Genomic DNA, 15437 nt, shown 5'->3' with positions numbered 1-15437 from the left:
GTGCTAATACATTAAGACTTTTAGAAGAAAATTCAGGGAAATATCTTAACGATCTAGTAATAGGAGATGGTTTCCTACACCTTAAACACAAAGCATGAACAATGAAAGAAAAAAATAGATAAATTGAATTTACTCAAAATTTAACACTTTTGTACATCAAAGAACTGTGTCAGAAAAGTAAAAAGGCAGTCTACACAATGGGAGACAATATTTGGAATCGACATATCAGATAAGGGTTTAATATCCAGAATATGTAAAGAGATCCTACAACTCAACAACAGAAAGACAAACAACCCAATTAAAAATGAGCAAAAGACATGGACAGACACTTTATTGAGAAAATACAAATAGTTGAAAAACATATGAAAAGATGCTCAACTTCACTTGCTATTAGGGAAATGCAAATCAACACCACAATGAGATATCATCTCACAACTACTAGAATGGCCATTATCAAAAAAAACCAGAAAATTAAAAGTGCTGGAGATGATGTGGAAAATGTGTGAAACTTATTCACTGTTGATGTGACTGTAGATTGGTTCATCCACACTGAAAAGCAGTGTATGGGTTCCTCAGGAAGCTAAGCATAGAATTAACATATTAACCAGTAATTCCATTGCTAGATGTATATTAGAGGAACTGAAAAGTAAGACACAAACAGACATTTGTAAACCAATGTTCACAGCAGCATTATTCATGATTGCCAAGATATGGAATCAGCCCAAATGTCCATCAATGGAAAAGTGGATCAGCACACTGTGTTATATACATATGGTGGAATATTACACAGCTGTAAGACAGAACAAAGTCGTAGAACATGTTACAATGTGGATGACCCTTTGAGCAGTTAGCTGAAACAAAAGGACAAATACTGTCTGATCTCACTAATATGAACTAACATTAATGAGCAAACTAAGAGAGTTACAGAAGAGGACACAGGTTTTCAGGAGATAGAAAAAGGGTAGAGATTGGACATTTGATGCCAAGGATTACAGAATGTTCAACAGGTTTGATTGTATAGATCCAGAAATGAATGACACAATACTTTGTGATGGTAGCACAATACTGTAAGTACACTGACCAAAGATATCTGTGAGGAAATTTGAAAGTGGAGGTCCAGGGATATGTGTGACACTGGAAAGAAAGATAGACAATATAGACTGGGACTATATAACTTAGTGAAACCTAGAGTAGTCAACGATGGTGGCTAAATGTAAAATTTTAAAAATGTTTTTACATGTGGGAGAACAAATAAATGTTAACCTCTTAAGGTGTTGAAAAATGGATGGTAATGGGGAAAAAGATATAATCAATACAACTAGAGTTTATAGTTAAAAACAACATTGTGATATGCTCCCATTAAATGTAACAGAGGCAATATACCGACGCTAAATGTCTATGAGAGGGAGATATATGGGAGAGGTATGGGATTCTAGGTCATGGTGTTCTAGTCTGAACTTATTGTTGTGTTTTATTTTACTTTATTTTATTTTTTATTTTTTATTTCATCTTCTTCTTATTATTATTATTATTTGAGTAATGAATATGTTCAAGTGTTGATTTTGGTAGATTTTTTTAAAGGAAAAAAAGAAAGTGCCCCAGAGCTTAAGATGCAGCTACTTAAAGGTTCTCAGCTTCCACTGACTCCTGGTTGGACAGTCAATTGGGGAGGATAAAGTGCAGGTCCAGGAGATTATTGAACTCCTCTGTATCTTTCTGGGGTACAAGCACCAGGTTGCTGCCCTCTCAAGCTGCACCAATTCTGTTGTTCTCCTGGTTGGAGGGCATTATCACAGCCACCAGGTCATAAGGGCAGCCAGGTAGCACTGGGACAGGGTTCACTCATGGCAACGTCCAAAGCTGGTGGCAATTTTACTTTATTAAATGCAGGAAAAGAATATATGCACCATTATCACTATACTCAGTAAAGCCAGAAGCAAGGTGCCTTGCTTTAAATGTGTTAGGAACTATGTGAGGAACTGAGGTATTCAAGGAGAGAGAAATTGCACCACAAATACACCTGGGTTTATATTAGTTTGCTTCTAATTGATGCAGATAGTGATTATGATAAGAATAAATGAGATAGTTCTTATAACTTGATTCTATAAAAAAGTGTATTGTACTACCAATTGTTTGTTCTAGAACGCTACTTCATTCATAACTAAGACAATATATTTTCTATGATATATTTGCTGAAATGAATTTGCTCAAATTCTCCATCCCAATTATAGCCAACTTTCCCATTCATCAAAATTATTAATGCACCAAAAATAATTATGAGTACAAATATATTTTATGCAATTAATATTTGGAAATAATTTTAAGAAAAATATTAAGGTGAAATTCACAAAACAAAACATAAATCTTCTAAAATGTACATTTCAGTCATAAATTGTACATTCATAATATTTACAACCATCACTTCTAGCTCAATCAAGAACACACTTACCCCCCCCATGGAGGCCCCATATCCATAAGCAGTTACTCCTCATTTATCCCTCCCCCAGCCCCTGGCAACCAATAATCTTCTTTATGCCTGTGTGGATTTAATTACTCTGGATATTTCATATAAATGGAGCCATACTGTATGTGACATTTTGTGCTAGGCTTCTATTATTAAGCTCCATTTTTTGACATACATCTATGCTGTAGCAGGTATCATTACCTTTTTCTTTTTGTATAGTTTATTTTTATAAAACTGAATTCATTGTAATGATATACCATATTTTGTTTATCCACTGATGGGGGATTTCAGCTGTTTGCTCCTTTTTCCTCCTGTGAATAGATAGGATCCATATAAATATTCATGTAAAAATATTGAATACCAGTTTTCAATTCTTTCAGTACTTACCTAGGATTAGATTTGCTAGGTTATATGGTAATTCTGTGTTTTACTATTTGAGGATTTTCTAAAATTTTTCCATGGAGGGTATACCATTTTACATTCCCACCATCAAGGTAAAAGAGCTCCAATTTCTCCACATCCTCACCAAAGTGACTTATTTTTTATTTTAAAAAGCAGTATATTTCATTTCATTTTGCATCACCCTTTTGGTCAAGAAGGTGTTCTCAATCCCATGAGGCTGGATCCAGATTAATCCCCAGGAGATTGAAGATGATTTTATAACAATGTACCTTACAAGGGCTGACAGAGTGATTGTGAAAATCCTGTGGATCACACTCCCTTTATCCAGTGTATGGATGGATGATTAGAAAAATGGGAACAAAACCTAAATGAAAAATAGGGTGGGAAGGGGTGGGTGATTTGGGTGTTCTTTTTTTATTTTTCATTCTGATTCTGATTCTTTCTGGTGTAAGGAAAATGTTCAAAAATAGATTGGGGTGATAATGCACAACTATAAGATGGTACTGCGAACAGTTGATTGTACTCCATGGATGAGTGTATGGTATATGAATATATCTCAATAAAACTGAATTTAAAAAAGAAAGCAGTGTAATTCTTACAGCCATTCCAGAGTGTGAAGGGATATCTCACTGTGATTTTAATTTACATTTTCTTTCTCTAATGAAAATGTTGTTAACCATCTTTTCATATGCACAATGGCCATCATTTTATATGTTTTGGAAGTAATTTATATTCAAGTCTTTTGACTAATTTTTAGTTGGGATGTTTGCCTTTTTGTTGTTGAGCTGAAAGTGTTCTTTATACATTCCAGATACTACAATTTTATATATAAAATTGTGCATGGAGATCACTGTGCATGGAGATCACTGAAGTGCACTGAGGTGATGTGTGTGCATGCATACATTCAAATGCATCCATGCACATGCACATGCACACATACCTGTGCATACACACAAACTTGCACAACCCAGGTTACCAAAGAAACCCATTTTACTGGGTCTACAGGTTCCTAGACACAATGTTTGCCTCTACATTTTTTTTCCAGGGAAATATTTCTTGGGATGTAGGTAGCAATCTTTGTAAATTTGGCACTATGGTAGGAAGTTGGCTTTTTCTTTTGGTTTTAAACACATTTTAACATCACAAATTTTTGCTACAGCTTTAACAAGTGCCAGGATCCATGAGAAAAGTCACTCCTAATCTCTGCTACCACAGAACACTACAGTGACCTGAGCTTTTCCTTATTCCACATATCAGGCTCAGTCCTCCTTGATTATAAAGCATGCCCACATAAGTCACTTTCTAAGGCCCAGCTCTGCTTGTGCCCCTCCCAGGCTCAAGCAGCCTCCTGTGCCCCATTGGCTCCATTCAGATTCTGAAATGCACTGAAACCCATGATTCCTCAACTTGGTTTCAGAGTTGCTCTTTAATCACCCCTTCCCCTCCAGCTTTATCTCCACTGCTCTACAATTTCCCTATAATCCATCCCTGTGGTTATCAAAGCAACTCCACCACATCCACTTTCATCCTGCACTTCTAACCATAAATCTCTTTGAAGAAAGCACACAGACAAGTCTTTATGACTTTGGGATTGACAAAGGATTCTTAGATATTACAAAAAAAGCATAAGCAACAAAAAGAAAAACAGATAATATGGACTTGATGAAATGCTAAATTTTGTACTTCAAATGGCACCGTAAATAATGTGCAAAGATAGGCTACAGAATTGCAAATCATATAATTAATAAGGTACTTGTATATAGAATACAGAGAACAATTTTAAAATGGACAAAATATCTGAATAGATATTTCAAAGGAAGTTTAACAAATAGCCAATAAGTTTAAGAAAATATGCTTGATGTCATTGGTCATTGAATAAATGCAAATCAAAACATAACTCCATACAACTACAGAATAACTAAGATGACTAGAATTTTTTTAAGTTAAAACATCAAAAGCATAATATGTGATGGAAATGAAAATTTTTTTTCCAACTAAATTCTGTTTCAACTTTTTGAAAGACAATATTAAGACCTTATAAAGAAGTTACAGATTGGTAAAAAAAGTTCAAAATATGTAATTCAAAATTTTCAAAAATAAAAGGAACATCCTCATAAGCAATGTACAAGACATTTGAATAGCCCCTTCTTCAAATAATATATGTGAATAGAAAATAAGAACATGAAAATATGCCTAAGATCATTAGTTGCATGTATATTCAAGATAGAAATCCAATAAATACAACCTCACACCCATTAGAGAAGTAAATTTTTTAAAAAATTCTCAAATGTCTGTGGATGAAATAGAGCAACTGGAAATGTTACACATAAAGATGGTGAGATTATAAGATATTACAGCTACTTTTCAAAAAAGTGTGTTTATTTATAAGTGAAATATACAATTACCTTATGACCCAGCAATTCAACTCCTGTGAATTTGCAAGATAGAAATTGAAACTTACCCCCACCCTAGAAACTACAGTTAAATGATTTTAGCACCTTCATTAGTAATAATCAAAAACTACAAAAAAAAAAATCAAGAATCCTTTGATAAATGGGTAAAGAAATTGGCTCAGCATGACACCAGATTTCTGCTGAGAAACGAAAAGGATGGAACTACAGATTCACCAAACACCACATATGAATTTTAAATCTGTTATGGTTAATGAAAAAGCAACACTCAAAAGACTAAATACTATGTTATGACATTTGTTTGCTATTCTAAAGGACAAACAGGGATAGAAAGCATCCCTGTACCTGCTAGGATTTGGAGAAGGATAATGAATTGATTACAATGGAATAGAAAGGAAATTTTGGGGTACTAACTGTTCTGTGCTTTAACACAATGGGAACAGTATAAAAAAAGGTTGAAATCTGTGCATATAAATTGCACCTTAAATAAACAAAACAAAACAATATGATGATGTCACCAAGATGACATTATGGAGTGAAATGCTCCTGGGTTCCATCCCTTGACAGAAGTTTTGAACAAGAACCAAAACTACCACAACCAACTTTCTTCAAGCCATTGAAATCACAGTTGCAGTAATTGGAAAAGTTTGGAAACAAGAAAAAAGAAACTTAAAATGGTAGGAAAATCTCATAGGAAAACCACAGGCATGTGTGTAGACCCTTTTCCTGCTCTCTTTCCTTTTCTACTTAGAGCTGGTCCATGCTCCCAGTGAGGGTCCCAAGTTCAAGTTCCAGAGAGAGTAGAGTATCCCTTGTGCACATACTAGGTCCATTTATGTTTGTTTGTGCCAGTCTTTCTGATGGCTGCCCAAGGACTGAATCAGGACACTCATCATAGGCTTGCTGTTCCAGGGCTAGTACAATATGTGAAAGAAGCTGGCAGGACAGGGCTGCCTGTGACAAAACAGGGCCAGCTTCACATCATGCAGTATGGTCCCTGTGTCTGAGAAGAGGAACAATTTCCTTGGGCTGGGGATTATTCAGAATGTGTGTACAGAGGAATTCCTAAGGCCATGTGCTCAAGCCCAGGATAGTATACATGAAGGAAAAAGACAAGGGAGGGCCTTATATTTTGACCTCAGATGATTGCCTAGATACCTTTTTAGGCAGGTTAAACTCTGAAGAAGATTACTCACAGACACTGATCTGCACAGACTGAGAAAGGTATTTTTGTCTGATTACTGCTTTAATAGATGAGTATGTGATAGGAAAAAAAAGTGTTCTTTAACACCAGAAATCTGGACCTGGTCTGAAAACCCTGGTAGTTCTGCCTTATTCCAGCAAGGAGTCTTCAGGACAAACTCAACATAAGGCTTCCTCAAGGTGATCAGTGAGCCTTCCATGGTCTGAAAGTCTGTCACAGAATGGCCTCAGCATGGCAGCACCCTGGTGGCCACAAGAGATCACATGGAGCTCTGCAGGGTGCTATGCCTGGAACCCATGGTAGTGCCTGGCAACCAGGGAAGATTGCAGACATTATCTTAAGAGACAGCTAAGTAGAACATCTCCACATTTTCATATCTTAACACAACTCAAATTGGTGATATTTATAGGGTACCTTGTGGACAGAAGATGAGGCTGTTTCTGGCTTGAAGTGACTGTCCACCTGGAAGTCTTAGGACAATCCAGCTGTGAAGCTCCTGGAATTATGAACTTAAGAACCTTGTATTAGAGAGCATTTGGTCCTTCTTATGGACCAAAGCTACTCAGAAAGAAATGTATCCTTATTTCCTAGAGGTGTAATTGTATTCACTGAGTTACAGAGGTTTCTCACCCCTGCAGTACTCACCAGTTTATTTATATCTGACAGAGAGTCCAGAGTGTCTGTGGTTGTGTGTTATGAGTATGGTGGATCATACATAGGGATTCCATACTCTTTCTTTAATTCCTATAACAAAAATTCATGAAGAAATGAGTACATATTCCAAATTTTGAAATTCAAACATACATTCACAAGGGAAAGCACAATTTTTTTCATTTCTATGGCACTTTATTCTCAATTTATCTGCTTATTTGGTTTGGGAGATAGTATCTCTATTTCAGAGTTTCACATCTTTACCAGAACCTGACCTTACATCCAGTCCCCTATCTCCATCCCTAGCCATCATCAATCAGAACTGCCCCATTCTTCACCACAATGGGTGCACACAGCAGACTTTATTCTGAAAGCATCAGGAACAACTCAAGTTAATATAAGATCTTTCTTTGCTACATCCACTCCTTTAGGGAAAATGCCCCTCTCCATCCTTGTTTCATGTGGCTCCCTATCACACAACTTACTTCTGACTCCATAGGAAAGATATGTGACCCAAACAGACACACTGACTCTTTCATGGGACTGAGATTCTCAGGTCAAGATGACAAAGGACAGTGCCAATGAACTAAAGTGAGCATACTCTGAGACTCCCAACCCCTGAAACCCAAATAATCCAAGACAAAATTCCCATCTCAAATACCTTAAGGTAATCACATATGCAAAGATCTGTTTACTATATGATTTAACATTCACAGATTTCTGAGATGAGGACCTGAACAACTTTAGGGGATATGAGTCATTCTAACATACTCTATATACCAATTTTTCCACTGGAAGCTGTCAGCCAGAAAAAAAGTGAATACATACACATAGTATATTTACTTACATTTGCATACATAAAACAAATACTAAATAAACGTGTGTGTGTTGTGTGTGTGTGTGTGTGTGTGTGTGTGTGTGTGTGTGTATGTATTTCTAAGTTGAGTAGATAATAATGCAAAAACTGACTCAAGGCCCAGTTCTGCTGCATACTGAACATTGCAGTGTGGAGGTAATTGTGTTTCTGTACATTTCCTTCTTCACCTATAAGGGAGTAAAACAGAGGAGATCATGGGTTTTAAACTTTCTACTCTAAAATGAACCCATGCCCTTTAGGCAAAACTGAAATCTCCTGAATGAAACTATTACAGGCAGACAGGCCATGATTGGAGGCAGCATTATGCACTGGAACCAAGCCACCTTGGTTCCCTTTATTTTCTCTATGCTCTGAAGAATGTTTTCTGAAATGCAGTTGATGTGCTCACTATAATAATCTTTTGTCTTTTTCAAACCATGTATCTATATGATTATGGTGATTTCAAATAATGGTGGCCAAGGAAACACTTTTATTCTTCATAATTTAGAAAACCTTCATACTTTCATCCCACATGAGCAGAAGAATAACTAACAAAGTTGCAAAAAATACTTTAGACTGATTACCATATTTTTTCTGCTATTTCAATATTTTATACACTCTCACCATAGACTTGGTACTATTTTTTCTCATTAAATATTTGGATAATTGAGGGTACTTCCACTATACCGAAGGAGTCAGTGCTTGTCTTCTTCACAGTGAAATAATATGTACTTTCTTCAAGAAAAGGAATGCCTGTGGTCTCCCTAATATTTAAACCCCAGTCAGAAAATTATTTATCAGGGTGGTGGAGTCACTCAGATAGAAGAAAGTAGATTGTTAACCAACTTACCTTATCCCTACTTGTGGATGCCTGGTAGGATTGGAGGCTTAGTTGGAGGCTCAAATTGCCCTATGACACCCAGTGAAGAAGAGGGGTTGGGCAGGACTGCTGAGGGGTGGACTGTCCTGCTCCACACTGCCTCCTTCAGGTTCACTGTTGCAGAGGAGTTGAGCAGGGTGGGATCCCTGGTGGATCTCACTGACCACAAAAGTGCCACCAATGTGAGGTGTTTACCAGCCCCACCTTGCACCATCTTGTTCAGTCTCATGCATACTGGATGTCAAGGGGAAACAGCTTCCCTCTCAGTTCACAACCCATCCCAGGCAGGGGAATTGTAGAACTGCCTCCTTCTGCTGGGCAGAGCATGAGAGATCAGCTCCCTGCTCAGCCTCTCAGCACTACCAGACCTGGGAGGAAGAGACTTTTTGTTTCCCCAGTCAGAAACTAGAAGAGGAGTTCTTTATGGTCTGTGCCAGTTGCAGATTTCATTTTAGCAGCATCTGCATCAGCTGCCAAGGAAAAAAGTGGGCTAATAAAGAAAACCAAGGAACTCAACAACCTGTGTTCCTCAAGCCTGTAGACAGCCCATCTTCTTTTTACCACTCTTCATGGTTTTTCCTTGTTTGTTTGTTACATTATTTACAAAGATTATAGTTTCAAGATGGAAAATCTAGGAAAAATGAGGCCAATCCTTTTTGGCTGAACCAGAAATCTGGGCATAGGTGTGTGGGGCTACCCTGCCTTTCCCCAGCCTGAAACATGGCACAGGTGAAAGCCAGGATGTAGATAACTACCACAGCCACCTGAGATAAGTTGATCTACTCCTGCATTTGCCTTGCAAAGGGAGGCAGCAATGGGTCATGGAGAAACTTTGGCACTGTGATTAGGTAAACCCTTTCCACCATGGTGACATCAAGCAGGAAAATTTCTGAGCCTGTTTCCTGCATGGCATACAGACAGATGAGAGTATCAAGCTGCAGTCCCTTGTGAGGATTAGATGAATTAACCAAATTGAAGTCAGCTCAGGGCTAGGGCTAGAAACACAGCAGCAGTTCTGATGTAGCAGGACTGCTGGGAAGAACACTCCTTGTCAGATATTACCCAGGAGGGAGTGCAGGGGCTGTGAGAACTTGTGTCTCAGCCCACAAGCTCCGAATCCTGGAATTTCATATCATAATGCAAGAAGAAAGAAAATGAAGGGCCAGCTCTTCAGGATACTTCCATCTGGGTGGGAGCAGACATTCAATCATTCAACTAGCATAAACTGAGCATCTACCACTATTGTGAGCTTGAGAAGCCTGAAGGCAAGAGATGCATAAGGGAAACACAATTATCACTCATGTTATAAATGAGTAAGCTGTAGCTCAAAGTCACAGATAGGCAGACACAACTAGAACCCAAACTTCCATAATCCTTTCCTGGCACAGGACCCTCAAGAATGGGTTTGGCTGAAAGACACTTCTTAAAGCATCACATACAATGACAGGGGCACTGACCTGCTGTCAGATTCAGATCTGTTCCCCTTCCCCACACCTTGAAGCTGTCTTTGTGCCTGCTTTTTTTGGCCACTCCTGATTTGAGAAAACCTTGCCAAATTCTGGCTGCACAATGCCAACATCTCATTCATAGTTGGGTAGGGTGGACTTGGAAGGAGGCTTAGTGGAGGCATTGATAATGAGCACAGCCTACTTGATGACTGATTGAAATTTTCAGAGATAGTGCCTTTCTGCCCCAATAAAGTTATGCCAAAAGCCTAGGGACATCCCAGCTAGGAAGGTTTAAATAGTCCATGGCTGGCAAAGGTACTGTGGCAGGGGATAGCATGGTCAGTGGCATTCCATGTGACAGACCCTCCTGTGGCTGCAGAGTCCATTAAAGTTATGGACTTCACAAAGAGATGCCTGCAAACTACTGCAACCCCACAAGGGTAATACCTATGTGGATGAGAGCTGCCTTCTCTCTAATATCTGGTCACTCTGGTAAGCCAGAGTATGGGCTTACTCTCCCCAATTTCCTCCAGCTCACTTTTCCCTGCAGGAACACCCAGAGACCCAGCACTCCCATGTTGGTAGTGTACAAGGGTTCAAAGTATGAATTTTTCTGAAATCAGCTCAGAAGCAGGGAGGCAGTCATGGGAGGAGTTTCTCATTCTGGGTCCCCAAGTCTGAAGCAGGGCATTTCCTTGGAGCACCTCTTTCAGGACTTATCTATGTCTACAGGTACACACCCTCTGCATGGAAGGTGGAATTAGCCATGGAGAGAGGCAGGAGGGATATCTCTGTGTCACTGGGCCTTCCCCCTCCTCCCTCAATCTCCCAAGTGCTGCCTGTCATGATCTGGATCTAGGGAGGTGACTTCCTCATGGGCACAGACACACAGCCAAAGTTCTCAGTATCTATATCTATGACAAAGAGGAGATCTCCATATACCACTTCATCACTGCAGTCACTTTTATCTACCATCTGCCCATCAGTGGCTTCAAATTGAGGACACCAAGCTGTTAGGTCACTGGGCACCTTGGGGCACTGGGAGTTATAGAGTGAATGTGCCCACTCTCATGAGCCCTGAGTCCAGTGATGTCATCTTTCTCAATGCCCCTTTATGAAAATATCTCCTGAAAGTGTTAAAGAACTTCCAAGGACCCTATTTATAGAGCCACATAGGGGAAAGTTGACTCAAGAGAAAGAGAAGCTCATTGGCATTTTTAATGAAATTAAAGATGCTAACAGACAGTAAGACAGACAGACAGCAGCCCAGACAGAAGAAAGGAAGCAGGGAGAGTGAAGCCAAGAAGAGAATGACAGATTGAAGTGGAGAAAGAGACAGACTGCAAGAGGGACTTTGGCAGGGAGGAGAAAGTTGAGCAGAACCATGGATGTATGTCCCTCCTTCCTGATGCTGACACCCCAAACACTCTCCAGTCCCCAGCACTGAGTTTTCATCCCTGGGACCAACCATTTGCTAATTTGTTCTTTACCAGGGTCTCAATGCTGTTGAGGACCCTTTAATACAATCCAGACTAAAGGTTAACTTACTATGTTCCTGGTCCTGCATCACACATCTTAACCACACCCAGACCCTAGATGATGGTTCCACTGAACCCCCTTGCCCTGCCTTACCCACAGATGACTACAGAGGTTGGGATCAGTACCTGGCCATTACTTGGGTGAATAGGAATTTCATGATCTTTGGAGGAACCTCAAGAACTTCAATATATTTGGGAAATCAGCCTGAGTTACCAGTGCATCTCTAGAAGTCTGGGATTCCCCTGGAGTTGAGGGTACATACAGGCAATGTGGGGGTCTCAGTTTGCATGCCTAATTGGCAGACCTTCTACATTTCCATTCATGTCCCATACCCTGCTCCATCCTGTTCCCAAATAATCCTCTTTTCTGAGCTCTAGCCCTACTTACTTGCCAACCTGCTCTCCCAGTTTGTGAGATTTTTGAATGTCCCATGGAGTATATAAGAAGTATCATGAATGTTCTGACAGTTAACAACCCTGTGTCCTGATGTTGACCCATAAGATGACCCTGGAGGCCATTGAGAGTGTGCATGGGGGTAATGGGGCTTGAGGTCGGGGAGGGGCACTCCTGGGAAGGAGAAGAAAGAAGGTGCCATGTCTGGGTCCTGGGCCATTCATCAATGTTCTGGTGGCCCTAGGCAACTCACTGTCCCAACTTCTATACAGGCCTTAGTGTCTCCCAGTAAGTGGAGGATGGGTGCCACAATTCCTTCTTATCATCCATAGGTCACATATCCCATGTTATAGCTCAATCAAGGTGATGACCACATTGATACTGAAAGTGTAAGAACTTGGTTTTCTCACCCAGACTGCATACCATGGATTTTGTCCCTGTCATCAACAGAGACATTATCATCCAATTACCCAGTCAGCCTGTGAGCCAAGGCTCAGACATTAATTACTTTGAAGCCAACACCAACATGCATGCCACCTCTTTGCCAGCATCAGCATGTGATGAATAAACATGGCCAAAAGGCCATCATGAAGTAAGCAGTGGCTGGAGACTTGGACAGAGCTGTATGAATGCTTGTTAGGAATCTGCCTAGGGTGGCTGTCCCAGAAGAAGCAGACATTGCAAAGGGGTAGGAGAGGAGAAGTTAGCAACATGTAGGCAGTCCACCTTGCCTGTCCATTGTCCTCTCATGGAATATTGTGCAGGTACACTGCTGTTCTTCTCTGCAGAGGGTCTATTGAGAGATCCACTAACCCCTCACCTGCTTGGGCTCTGCAGGGCAGACTTCCACAAGGTAGACAGTAGGCTCACCCTCACCATGGGGCTCAGAGACACAAAGACAATTTTCTTGTCCACTCTGAACCATCATCATCTACCGTCAACATATGACCCATCAAGAATCTCAGGAAGAAGACCATGGTGGACATTTTGAGCAACATCCTCTTATTGGTGCTCATGGAAATTGCCGTATTCTGACACAGAGTCAACAATGAGGATGTGGGGGTGCAGATAGCTCATTGGAGAGAGAGAGTGGGCAGTTATCCATGTGTAGGATGCCTGAGAAAAACTTACACAAGTCACCATTATTTTCTGGTCAATCCAATTTGCTGAGTCAAGCCAACTTGAGACAGACACCAATTCAACTCTCAGCCAAAGGAAGCTATACAAATCTCTCCCATGCATCTCTGCCCCATTCACTTCTGCATATTATGCCACATCCTGCAGTCCTAATTTCCTACTGGAAAGTCACTAATTCCATCTACCATCTCTCATACTGTGTAGATGGAGAGTACATTGGACAGCAATTCTGTTCAATGACACTTAAGGGCTTTAAATTTTTCAACATTCAAACCAACATAGGCATATGATCACATTAAATATCTCCATACAATAATATAGGACTAAAATAAAAAATAAGTTAGGAATACTTAAAAGGTAGGAAGATAAAATTCTACCCACAATTTTAGGATGAAAGATTTGCAGCAACTAAGCACTCACTTTAGCTTAGAGTTCCTTGTCTCTTAAACCAAATAAGGGAGATACCTGAAGGCATAAACCATGTCTAATCAACTAAAGAATAAAAATTGAATTGGAGAGATGGTATTGATTTATGGAAGGATACATCAACACTTTTGTGGAGGTGAAGTCTAATTTCAATTTAGATTGTCAGAGGAGGCAGGGAAAGATGGTGTAGTGGTGAGGTGTACATTTAAATTACTCCTCCAGGGCAGTAGGTAGAAAGCCAGGAACTGCATGGACCATACATTGCAGAACAATTTGACTTTAGGAATACTTCATACAACACTCATGAACATGTGGAACTGCTGAGTTCAGCAAAATCTATGTTTGCACAGCCAGGGGACCCACACCCCTCCCTACCAGTCTCAGTCCTGTGGGAGGAGGGGTGGTCAGCACTGGGAATGAGGAGGGAAAACTGCAGTTGCAGCTCTTATCAGAAACTCATTCTACTGATCCAAACTCCAATCATAGATAGACTGAGACCAGACATCAGAGAATCTGGGAGCAGCCATCCCAGTGGAGAGGAGATAGGAATAACAAAAACAGCAAGAAAAACCCCAAAATAAAAGCAGAGGCTTTTTGGAGTTCTGGTGAACATAGAAAGGGGAAGAGCTCAGGCAGAGTCAGGCTCATATGCAAATCCAGAAGAAAAGCCAGTTTCTCTGCCCCCTGGACCATTCCTTAATGACCCAATTGCCTTGTCTCTTAGTATTTCAATAATCCATTACATCTGCAAGGAGGGCCTTTCCCCCCTCTTTTTTTTTTTATCTTTTACTCTTTTTCTAAAACAAGTACTCTAAGAAGCCCAATACAGAAAGCCTCAAAGATTTGCAATTTGGGCAAGTCAAGAGAAGAGCAGAACTAAGAGAGCTCTGAGACACAAGGCAATAAGTCCAGTGGCTGAGAAAATTCACTAAACCCCACAACTTCCCAAGAAAAGGGGGGCATCCTCTCACAGCCATCTTCCTGGTGGACAGGGAACACTCTTGCCCATCAATGGCCCCATAGCCCAGAACTGCCCCAGACAACCCAGTGTTATGAGAAGAGCTTCCAATAACACATGCACACACCACAAAATTGGGCATGGACATTAGCCTTCCCTGCATCCTCAGCTGGTTGTCCCAGAGTTGGGAAGATGGAGCAGTGTGAATTAACATGCAGGCTGTGAGCCTCCCAATACAGCACTGCAGCCCAGAACTGCCCTGGAGGGATGGTGCTCACCTGTGACATAGCACAGTCATCCCTCAACAGAGGACCTGGGGGTGCACAGTCTGGAAGAGGGATCCACTCACAAGTCACAGGGGCTATACACCACTGCCAAGGACTTGTGGGTCAGTGGCAGAGACAAACTGTGGCAGGACTGAACTGAAGGATTAGACTATTGCAGCAGCTTTAAATCTTGAGGAACACCAGGGAGATTTGATTGTTAGAGCTGCCTCCCCTCTCTGACTGCTCAGACACATACCCCATATACAGGGTGGGCAACACCAACTACACATGCAAACTTGGTATACCAATTGGACCCCACAAGACTCACACCCCTACTCACCACAAAGACAATTTGTGGGAGAACTGACTTAAGGGGAATAGGTGGCTCATGGACGTCACCTG

The sequence above is a fragment of the Choloepus didactylus genome, chromosome 16 (genome assembly GCF_015220235.1).
Source record: "Choloepus didactylus isolate mChoDid1 chromosome 16, mChoDid1.pri, whole genome shotgun sequence".
Taxonomy (NCBI): domain Eukaryota; kingdom Metazoa; phylum Chordata; class Mammalia; order Pilosa; family Megalonychidae; genus Choloepus; species Choloepus didactylus.
This window is presented reverse-complemented; position numbering follows the sequence as displayed.